Source organism: Chiloscyllium punctatum, chromosome 46, assembly GCF_047496795.1.
Source record: "Chiloscyllium punctatum isolate Juve2018m chromosome 46, sChiPun1.3, whole genome shotgun sequence".
Taxonomy (NCBI): Eukaryota; Metazoa; Chordata; class Chondrichthyes; order Orectolobiformes; family Hemiscylliidae; genus Chiloscyllium; species Chiloscyllium punctatum.
The window spans coordinates 41,377,569-41,390,011 of NC_092784.1; the positions used below are offsets into that span (position 1 = coordinate 41,377,569).

The following is a 12,443-nucleotide window of genomic DNA, read 5'->3' on the forward strand; positions in this document are numbered from 1 at the left end:
TGCCACTGATGCTCAGTAGCAGCAGCATGTACTATGCAAGATGCATTGCAGAGATCTGCCAAAGATCCTTAGACAGCACCTTCCAAACCCAGGATCATTTCCATCTAGAAGGACAGTGACAGCAAAAATTTGGGAGCACCACCACTTGTAAATTCCCCTCCCCTAAGTCACTCGCCATTCTGAGTTGGAAATACATTGCTGTTCCTTCACTGTTGCTAGGTCAAAATGCTGGAATTCCTGTCTAATGGCTTGTGGGTTAACCTACAGCACATGAAGTCCAGCAGTTCAAGAAGGCAGCTCACCATGTTCTCAAGGGCATTAGGGATCGGCAACAAATGTTGGTCAGTCAGCAACACCTACGTCCCATGAGTGAGCAAAAATGGGCAAACTACCACAATCCATCAGGAATCGATCTCTAAGAGCCCACTGCCAGCATAAGAATAGCAAAACACCCAAGGAGTAGCAAGCACTTTGACTCTTGTTTTCTCCTTTGAACTTTCAAATCAAACTGACCCATGTTCTACTTTCTTTTTAGGTGGCCCTTCATATCGGAGATAATTTCTTCCACTCTGATATTGTGGTTCCAAGGCGACTAAGTAGTCCAACTGTGCAAATCTTGCAGTCTTTGGTGAAGAGATGCCCACAAGTTGGTGTGGTTCATGAATTTTTAAGGGAGATTTCATGGACTTCCTTGAAGAGTCTCCTCTGCCCTGCTAGTGACCGCATGCCGTGTCAAAGGTCAGAACAGAGACTTTGGTTTGGAAGTCTTGTGTCAGGCAAGACAATGATGTGGCCTCCTTGATGCAGCTGATTGAGCAGAACCATTGGCTGATAATGAGGAATTTGACCTGGGAGAACACACTGATAGTGGATCACCTATCCTGTAAGTGAATCTGCAGGTTTTTACAGAGGCATCACTGGTGATATTTTGTGAGAGATTTGAGGTATCTAGTGCATACTGTTCACATCTCCATGCATGCAGACATTTCATGGCAGAAGGCCAAGATATCACTCCAAGTTCTCCAGTGCAATGTGGGTTGTTGGACCTATTGTGCAAATGGCTCTCTCTCTGGGATATGGTCAGATAGGTGGACGAAGTTCCATCCTGCTACACCTTCACAAAAATAACAATGTGCAAGGAATTTCTAGGTCAACAGTTTTGAAATCATACAAACATCTCAGAAATATTGCTAACTTTCTGGGCTACTGACAATCTTAGATGAAATTCTTTGAAATTCTGCCAATAGGGAATGGCATTGAGTTCCTGTTGAATTACAGCACAGGCCAACAGACGTTTAGGGGAAGCAATCAGTCAGATGAGAGAACATGTATAGCAAGTACATTCTGCCACATTTTTCCTTATCAATGCTGCACTCCCAAAGGAAACATCTCAGTCCAATTCAATTGGATTATTTTACGCTAATGAACTTGTGGATTACATGACCTACCTATTTCAGGCTCTCTTGAAAGAAATCTATGACTTACCTGCGGTGGGGACTCCCATTTTTCTAAGAACTCCTCTCTCGCTTTCTCTAAGAAATCTTTCACTGTAATGAAAGAACAGAAATATATTACTCCTGACATTTGGACAACTATCGCAATTCACAAAGCTTCTAGCCTGTGGGACGAACAATTTAAATGCAGGATTTAAAATGTCAGTGAATTGAGTTGTGGGTTGGCTAGCTTTTGAATTTTAGAATTGACAATTAGTCTCTGTCTTTAATGTCACAATATGGTTCAGGCCAAGAAGACTGACTAAACATAACCTAACGCAGATTGCTTTGCTGTTAAGCAAAGATTGTCATAGTTACAGAGCCTGACAATGTGTTAGATTATGGTGATGCTTCAGTGCGTTGGTGTGAATGACTAATAATACCAATTTCCAATATACACTGAGCCGTTGAACTAAAGCAACAATTTTGAATTTGAAACCACCCCACCTGTACTTTATGTTATGAAGGAACATCTGTTTACAAAGGAGGGTGTAAATTTGGAGACTTGCAGAATACCAATTCCACTGGCAAACCACAGATATAATCTAATTTCAGCACAAGCTGAACTGCATTGTGAACAGTAGCTCAGACACAGTCTCGACAAAGCAGCATTGCTTCACCCAACATCTCAAGCAGGGTAACACAGGACTTAAAAAGATGGTGACTTATGAATGATTTAGCTTTTGAAATCATGTAGATACTTTATTTTTTTCTTCTACAAAGAGGATTTAAGATGTTTTCGGGAATCTTTGCACAATACCCCAAAAGGAACAGGACCACACTCTGAAAGGTCAGCCTGTAGAAATTTCAGTTAGCAACAGGCAACTGCGCTCATTAGTGACAAAGTCATCCAACGTTTAATGCTTCATTCTGAAGTTAACTCAGTCACCTCATCACACAATAATTTAACATCTAACCGATTGCACCTTGGGTATACACGCATGCTCAAAACAGCCTGTCCAGCGGCATAAATAGTGTAGCCTTGTCCCTGGGATGTTGGTCATTGACATGGGCAGACAAGACTATCTGCCTACTGGAGAAGACAAATTGGCCTCTGTCCATAACGTAAATTTTTGATGCATCAGAACAGGATGCCAAGGATCTCTCATTTTGGACATTCAGCTGTACAAATTGCAAAGCAAACTGTTACCTTTCTGGGCTATTTGTTTGCACTCAAACTCCAGCTGTATCTCAAACACAGGGGACACAGACATTTCAGTTAGATCTCCAACAAAACACATTCATGGCATCCCTCTATAAATAGAATCATGGTACCTAAAACAACTTACTAAGCTAAACAATTCACCTTGATTTACAGAGGGAACCCAAGATAGAGCATTCTTTAATGGGCATTACAGCAGCTTTTTTGAGATTTGGTTCCAAATTGATTTGTAACTCAGCACAGGGGAGCTTTGAGACACTAAATGACAAAACTTTCTCATAAAGAATGACGAGTAACAACTTTCAATTTTGTCCAGCCAATTAAATACTCAATAAACCAAAGTGATAAATAAATATTGCAAAGAAATTAAAACAAAAATTCATTGGCATCAGGTAGGAAAGTTCTGCAGCCAAGTCCTACAAAACAGTAATGAGAAACACCACTTCTTCTAAAGGCAAATGCATGTTAAATGTTAGATGTCTGCAGAACTCTATCATTCATTACAGGACCACTAACTTCTTCTGCAGTCCACGAAGCTCCCTTCAAGATCACGGCTCACTGACATCCAATAGGTTCTACCAGCTGCATGCAGCACTATAAATATTCAACTTGCTAAACAACCTTGACAAAGTGTTGCACTGTACAAAAACATAAGAGATTTGTAACATTAAAAGTCCATAATTTGGAAAGGAAGATTCAGGTATTCCCAGGCACTCATCTTTATCACAGCTAAAGGCTAAAGGTAAATACGCAAAGAGTAACCAGCACTAGGACTTTAAAATGATCAGAAAGTGTGAGAGTAGCATATTACATCTGCCATTACTTCAGTCGGAGAATCAAACTTTGAGCTTCTGCTTACAAAGCGGAAGGTGGTATTGTTGATTTAAAAAAACAGCTGAGCTGCCCTGATAGTTCAGATAGTTAATCTAGGTCAGAAAAGATGTGGTCTGTGATGAATTAACTGATATTGGGTACAAAGGGAGTGCAAAAACAATTCTCAGCTCACTTCTGATAAGGGTAGAGAAAACAAGCCAGAGTTTCCTGTCCTGAATGTATTCAATGTTCTCTCCCAGAATGTGAACGGATATGTTAAAGGATATAATTAGGCCTGACAATGATGCTTTGTGGTCATACAGTGGTTTATCGACATCCAATGCGTTAGGGTCACATGATTTTCTTTAGTGAGCCAATTGATCCAATCTGGAAATTCATCCATATTTGTCAAAGTCTCCCAATTAGTTTGCTGTGTAAGCCTCATTGCATGATATGGGGTGCCTATTCTAAATTAGCTAGATTGTCATGGTGGCATATTCGGGTAGACAATCATTAGCACAAACAAGCTTCTCATTATTCATTACTTTTGGATCACTCTACCTCTAACTCTGGTATGCAAAGTTATTTTGAGCACAATATAAAGACTTCCATGTTTGAAACCAGAAAACCAATCAAATGATGCCTTGAAGGGCCAAGGATTCAGGAATTAGATTACTGGGCCAAGACACACTTGACAGGTGGATCTGGTTCAACTTTTAATGAAGTGCACGCACGTCAAACTTAAAATAACCCAACATAACTTGTTCCACACAACAAGGGCAATCATCAACTTATAAGTGTGGTTTTGAATAACCTCTTGAAAGTCACTAGGAACACTAAGAGGAATAAAATGAGCAATAGAACTCACCATGAACTCTGAGTGTTTTGCTACTTTATGCCTAACTTTAATATGGACACATGTCACACCCTATCCACCAGGTGGAGATATGAAGCATTGTAACAGCTAACTGTTTCTACAACCCATCCATGGATATAGATGTAGGAGAGGGTGTTCCCATGCTCCGCATTCAATTGAAGTCTTTCAGCAGCTATTATTCCAAGGCAGATTTTCCATTAGCATCATTGACAACTCTTTTGTTTCCCGAACAGAAGGTTGTTGGCTCAAGTCTCACCCCAGAAAACAAATATGTAATCAATGTAGTGGTGAGTGGGTGCTATGTTACTAAGAGCCCAGTACATCAATGCAAAAGATAAGGCTGAAGCAGTTGCAGCAATCTTCAGACAGAAGTGCCAAATGGATGATACATCCTGGCCTCCTCCACTGGTTCCCAGCATCACAGATGCACAATCTTCAGCCAACTTGATTCAATCCATGGGATATCAAAAAACGGTAAGAGACACTGGATACTGCAAATGCTATAGGCCTTGACAACATTCCAGTAATCGTGAAGAATTGTCCTTCAGAAGTTGCCGCTCTGCTAGCCAAGTTACAACACTGGCATCTCCTTAACAATATGGAAAGTTGCCTAGGTATGTCCTGTACATAAAAAGCAGGACAAATCCAACCTGCCAATTACCACCACATCAGTCTACTCTCGATTTTTAAAAGCCAAAGAACTGTGGGTGCTCAAAATCATAAATAAAACAAAAATAGCTAGAAAAGCTCAGCAGGTCTGGTAGTATCTGTGGAGAGAAAGTAGAATTAACATTTTGGACCCAGTGACCCTTCTTCAGAACTGATTGGTTGGCATATATGCTAATGAAGGAATGAGGTTGGTGGAGAAGGAGTAAAAGATAGGTGGGCATGGAGCCCAGAGACAGAGAGAGAAAACAGTTGGGCACACAAAGGCTTGGGTAAAGGTCAGACTGGGAGAATGAATAGTTACTAATGAGGTAGCAGCACCTGTGAATGACAAGGTCTGGTGTGTCAGGGTTGGGGTAGGATATGGGAGAAGGTGCTCAAGCAATAAAACTGTTGAATTCAATATTAAGTCCAGAAGACTGCACAGTTCCCAAGCTGAAAACAAGATGTTGTTGTTCTAGACTGAGGTTGGTTGGAGCACTGCAGCAAGCCCGAGACAAAGATGCTGACCAGGGAACATGGTGGTGCGTTGAAATGGCAGACAACTGGAAGTTCAGGGTTTTTTTTGCAGCGGTCGTCCAATTTGCATTTTGTCTCCCCAAAGTAGAGGAGACCACAATATGAGCAGTGAATGGAGTTGACTAGACTGAGTGAAGTGCTGGTAAAGCACTGCTTCACTGAAGGTGTATCTGGGACCTTGGATAGTGAAGAGGAAGGAAACAATGAGTAGGCCTTACACCTTCTGCAATTACATGGGAAGGTGCCATGGGGATGTGAGGTAATGTTGGGAGTGGAGGAGGAGTGGACTAAGATGTTCTGGATGGAACTGTCCCTGTGAAAGTTCGACAACGGAGGGGAGGGGAATATGTGTCTGTTGGTGCCATCCAACTGGAGGTGATAGAAATGGCAGCTAATGATCCTTTGGATATGGATGCTGGCGGTGGAATGGCCAGTGAGGATTAGGGGGACCCAATCGCTGTTGTGGGAGAGAAGAGAGGGAGTTAGGGTAGAAGTTCGGGAGATTGGTCAGATGCGGCTAAGAGCCCTGTCAATCACGGTGGCAGGGAATCCTCGCTTGCGGAAGGAGGTGGATATTCTGGAGGCCAAGTTGAAGTTGACATCATCAGTACAGATGGAGGAACTGGGAGGTTGGAATAGAGTCTTTACAGGAAGTAGGCTATGAGGGTGTACAGTCAAGTAACTATGAGAGTCAGTGGATTTATTTTGGATATTACTGCCAACCTATCCCCAAAAATAAACAGAGATGTTGAAGAAGGAAAGGGAGGAATCTGAGATGGATCAGGTGAAATGAGAGTGGGTTGGAAATTAGAAGAAGCGAAATAGACAAACTTTTCTAATTCTAGACAAGAGAAGGAAGCAACAAAGATGATGTTATCAATGTATCGGAGAAAGAGTTGTAGATGGGGGCCAGAGTAGGGATAAAACAAGCAATGCTCCATGTACCCCATACAGAGCCAGACATACCTGGGGCCTATGTGAGTACCCACAGCCACCCCTCTGACCTGAAGAAGATGAGAGGTGTACTAGAAGTTGTTGTTCAGAGTAAGGACGTGCTCAAACAGATGGAAGAGGGTGGTGGCGAATGGGGACAGTTCGGGTCTTTTTCCAGGAAGCAGCAAAGAGCCCTGAAACTATCGTGATGGGAGACCGATGTGTAAAGGGATTGCACGTCCATGGTAAAGAGAAAGGCAGCTGGAGCCTGTGAACTGAAGCATCAGATGAATTACTTCAGGGGAAGTGGGAAGGGAATGGACAAGGGAAGAAAAAAACTGAATTGAGGTAGGAAAGTTCAGTGGGGCAGGAGGAGGTAGAAATAATGGGTCTGCCTGAGCAGTCCTGTTTGTGGATTCTGGGAAGGAGGTAGAAGCAGATTGTGCAGGGGTTGGGAGACTATGGGGTTTGGGGTGGGGGAGATCACCAGATGAAATAAGATTAGTGACCACTGTGGACACAGCAGCCTGGTGTTCCATGGTGGGATCATGGTCCAGGGGGAGATAGGAGGAAGTATCTGACAGGTGGTGCTCAAACTTTACAATGTAGAGGTCAGTAAAACAGCACCACCCTTCTTGGCTGGCTTGATTACGAAGTCATAGTTAGATCTGAGAGTAGAGTGCAGTCAGTTCAGAGGGAGATAAGCTGGAATGGGTAAGGTGGGGAGAGGGGTGGCTGCTGAGAAATTGAGACTGTGTCGACAGTTCTCGATGAACAGGTCGAGTGCAGGTAATGGCACAGGTGGAGGGAGTGTTGAATGTTGTTGAAGGTAGGAGAAAGTGTTGTTGGAGGTAGTCTTCTCACTATCAAGCAGCACCTGCTCAGCAATAACCTGCTCACTGACTCCCAGTTTGGGTTCTGCTTGGGTCACTCAGCTGCTGACCTGATTACAGATTAGTTCAAACACAGATAAAACAGCTGAGGTGAGAGTGACAGCCCTTGACATTAAAGTTGCACTTGACAGTGTGGCATGAAGGAGCCCTGGCAAAACTGGAATCACTGGATATTGGGGGCAAACTCTCCACTGGTTGGAGTCATACCTGGCACATAAGACGACATCATAGCTGTTGGGGTCAGTCACCTCAGCTACAGGGCATCACTGTAGGAGTTACTTAGGGTAGTGTCCTATGCCCAACCATTTTCAGCTGCTTCATCAATGACCTTCCTTTCATCATAAGGTCAGGAGTGAGGATATTCACCAATAATTGCACAATGTTCAGCAACATTCACAACTCCTCAGATACTGAAGAAGTTCCTGTCCAAATGCAACAAAATTGGGACTATATCCAGGCTTGGGTTAACAAGTGCTAGGCAATGATAATCTCCAATAAGAGATTATTTAAACCACTGCTCCTTGTCATTCAATGGTGTACCATCACTTAATCCCCCACTATCACCATCACCATCACAAGGTTACCATTGAGCAGAAATTTAACTGGACTCACCTCATAAACAATGGCTACAAGAACAAGTCAGAAACGAGGAATACTGCAGCAACTAACGAACCTCCTGACCCCCCAAAATCTGGACCACCTACAGGGTGTGTGATGAGATATCCCCATTTGTCTGGATGGGTACAGCTCAAACAACACTCAAGAAGCCTGACTGGCATCACATCCACACGCATCTACTCTCTCTACCCCGAATGTTTTGGAGGTGCAGTTTGTTCGATCTACAAGATTCAGTGCAGAAATTCACCAAAGATCCTTAGAAAACACTGTCCAAATTCACGACCATTTCTATCCAGAAGGACAAGGGTCAGATACTTGGGAACACCACTACCTGCAAGTTCCACTCCCAACTGCTAACCTGCTTTGAAAATATATTGCTGTTTCTTCACTCTCATGGGGTCAAAATTCTGCAATTCTCTCCCTAAGCGCATTGTGGGCCTACCTAGAGCATATGAGCTGCAGCGGTTCAGGAAGGGAGCTCACTAACACCTTCTCAAGGGCAACTAGGGACAGGGAATAAAATGCTGGCCAGCCAGTGAAGCTCACATCCCAAGAGTGAATAAAAACAAGAGTCCAATGAGACAATAGCAACAGAATTGATCACTCAGCCCATTGAGTCTGCTCTACCTTTTTGGGTAATATCTTCTTCAACTCTATTCTCCTGCCTTTGCCCTGTAACCCTTGATCCTGAGACCTGATCCAAAACCCCAACTCCGTAATCCTGAGGTTTGGCATAGATTCATTGCAAATAAAGTGGCAGGTATTTCGATTTCCAAAGCCAAAGGGGCAAATTGAGTCACTGGGAAAAAAAATCACATCGTTTTTCAATAGAAGCTTACACAAGTCAGAAACTCTTAACACATCCAAGAAAGGGAAACATCAAGGAGGCACCATTGCTGAAATATTGTATTGTGGCCCAGTACGTTGGTTAATAAACTTCCTTCCAATTAGAACATAGAACAGTACAGCACAGTACGGGCCCTTCAGCCCACAATGTTGTGCCATGCATTTACCTTAATCTAAGATCAACCTAACCTACACATCTCTCAATTTATTGTCATCCATGTGCTTGTCCAGCAGTCGCTTAAATGTCCCTAATGTCTCTGACTCTACCACTACCACACACCCATCATTCTCTGCATAAAGAACCTCCCTCTGACATTTCCCTTAAACCTTCCTCCAATCACCTTAAAATTATGACCCTTCGTGACAGCCATTTCTGCCCTGGGGTAAAGTCTCTAGCTACCTACTCTATCTATGCCTCTCATTACCTTCCACACCTCTATCAGGTCACCTGTCTTCCAAATGTCTCCTACTTTTCATCAAGCCAACAGAGAAGGAAAAATGAATCACTGCTTTATCATTGTCCCTCACATTAGTCAAATTAAAAGAGGATGACCTTCATTTATTTAGCTTGTTTAAAGTTAAGACATGCATGCATTCAGACACGCAAGTAACACCCACTCCCTTTCTTACGCACATCACTGAGGCAAAGCTATGCTGCAGTCAGTCTGAATATGCAAGGATGAGAAAGGAATTGTTTCTGCCCTTACTGCATGTAGTCTTCCTGCAGGAGCCACTTTTGAACAGTGTGCAGTGTTTATTCAGTAAAACAGCGGGGATCATAGTGACAACCACAGCAAATCACTAGAGAGGTCATTGGGCATCTAAAATTAGAACATTTGAACTGAAATCCATCCAAAGGCTTTGACTCGATAAACACTTCCCAGCACACAGCGACAGAAGATATTAAAACTCTACCGATCTCACACCGCCCACTTGGGAATTAACACAAACCTGGGAAAGCAGCCATCACACTGATTCCAAAGCTGCCCTGAGTTCATTAAATAGGCAAATCATGTACTTACAGGCAAAAGTGAGTGGTTTAGAAATTTAGTTCCTACAGGATATAGAGTGAGCTTGTGCTTGGAGGCATTCAGTCTGTGAAAATACAGCTTCCACTCTCCTTAACAGTCCAGTTACAAAACTGGTGCGAAGGCAACTGAACGCCCTATGAAACAGTTCTTCAGGATTCAGGACCAAAGGTCTTGTTGGGGTACAAACAGGTATATGTTTACACTGAGCATATTATAACATTTCCATTCAATTTGCACACTTCATCCGCAGGATGTCATCTTTTAATGCTTTACAGTAAAGGGGCAACATAAAGGGGAATGGAGAATTCACAACATGATCGAAGAGGAATGACATTTAAAACTGAAAGAATGAGGGTGCTGCAAATCAGAAACAAAATAGAAATTGCTGGAAAAAGTCAGTAGGTCTGACAGCATAGAATCATAGAATCTCTACAGTGTGGAAACAGGTCCTTCAGCCCAACAAGTCCACACTGACCCTCCGAAGAGTATCCCACCCAAATCCATTCCCCATTACTCTACACTTACCCCTGACTAATGCACCTAACCTACACAACCCTGAACACCATGAGCAATTTAGCATGGCCAATTCAGCTAACCTGCACATCTTTAGATTCTAAATCCCAGACTGAAACCTGGTTTGAAAGATCATATTTTGTCTGGTTTGATTTTACCAAGGTTGGTACTGTGAAGATTTTGAAGCAAAAGGTAAAGTTAAAGTTATATTCCATTAATCCCAAAAGCATCCCATTACAATTCCCAAACAACCCAGAGAATCTGTGGAGAGAAATCAGAGTTAACATTTCGGGTCCTTCCTCAGAATGTATTAGAGGAGTGACATGGGAGGGGAGCTGGCATTACGGAGATTAAAGTGTGGTACTGGAAAAGCACAGCAGGTCAGGCAGTATCTGAGGAGCAGGAGAGTCGATATTTTGGGCAAAAGCCCATTCCTGATGAAGGGCTTTTGCCTGAAATGTCGACTCTATTGCTCTTTGGATGCTGCCTGACCTGCTAGGCTTTTCCAGCACCACACTCTCGGCTCTAATCTCCAGCATCTGCAATCCTCACTTTTGCCATTAAGGAAACTAGACAAGCAGAAGGCTGGGAGAACACAGCAAGTCAGGCAGCATCAGGAGGTGGAGACGTTGACATTTCAGGTGTAACCCTTCTTCAGGACTAGGGGTTGGGTGCAATTGGAGCTGCAGAAAAAGTGGGTGGGGGGGGGGGGGGGGGAGTGGAGGGTGGTGAGGTGGGGACAGGTGAAGAAAGGTAGACGGTTCAACTTGATTGGTTGATGTGAGGGATGAATCTGGTAGGTGGCTGAGAGGAAGGGAGGGGGAAGAGGCTGAGAAGGGAAGTTATTTGAAATTGCAGAAATCAATGTTGAATCCTCCAGGCCACAGGCGGCCCAGGCGGAAGATGAGGTATTGTTCCTCCAATTCGTTCTGACAATGGAGGAGGCCAAGGATGGTCATGTCGGACAGGGAGTGGAGGGGAGATTAAAATGGGCGGTGACTGGGAGGTCTGATCGGTCCCTGCGGGCCTGACTGAGATGCTCAGTGAAACGTTCTCTTAGTTTACATTTGGTCTTCCTGATGTAGAGAAGACCACATCAGGAGCACTGGATATAGTAAACTAGGTTGAAGGACAGGCAGGTGAACCTCTGTCTCACCTGGAAGGACTTGCAGTCCTTATATATGTCCATATCACACAAGGAATTGCCTTCAGGCTCTCAGCTTCTTCTTCTCCATCGGTCACTATTCAGCACCTTGCCGAATTAATTCTCACCCTTAATAAATTTGCTTAACTCCTCCCGTTTCCTCCAAATCCAGGGGCTGGCCATGGGTACTCAGCTACGCTGGCCTCTTTGTTCACTACATCAAACAGTCCCTCGTCAATACATACACAGACACTGTGCCTCAACTCTTCCAGCGTTACATCAATGACTGCATTGGTGCAGTGTCCTGCACCCAGGCTGAACTGGGGCAGTTCATCGACTTCGCCCACAACTTCCACTCCGTCCTCAAATTTACTTGGTCCATCTTGGACACCTCCCTTCCCTTTCTTGACCTCTCCATTTCCATCTCTGGTGACAGTCTCTAGATGGACATTTACTATAAACCCATACTCACAATCACCTGGATGACACCTCCCCCCACCTAATATTGTCCATCCCATTCTCCCAATTCTTCTATCTCCGCTGCATCAGTTCAGACAAGGAGACATTCCACCCCCAAGCATCCCAGAGTCCACCTATTTTGAATAACATGCTTTTCCCCCTCTGTCATCCAGACAGCCCTCCACTGCACCACCTCCATTTCCTATTCCACTGCTCTAAAGTCCCAACCCTCTAAATGCAATGAAGACAGAGTCCCCCTGCCCTCCCCTACCACCTCACCAGTCTCCTCGTCCAAAGCATCATCCTTAAACACTTCTGCCAACTCCAAGTAGACCCCACCCCAAGGACATCTTCCCCTCCCCACCTCTCTCTGCTTTCCGCAAGAACTGTTCCCTTCACCAAGCTTGGTTTGCGCTACTCTCCCCACCAACCCTGCCCCGGGTACCTTGCCCTGCTACCATGAAAGATGCAAAAAC

General features: G+C 43.9%; 1 pseudogene; it reads right to left on the bottom strand.

Moving 5' to 3' along the window:
- LOC140467978 (cAMP-dependent protein kinase catalytic subunit alpha-like) overlaps positions 1–12,443 on the bottom strand; it is a 218,086-nt pseudogene that overhangs the window by 55,951 nt on the left and 149,692 nt on the right.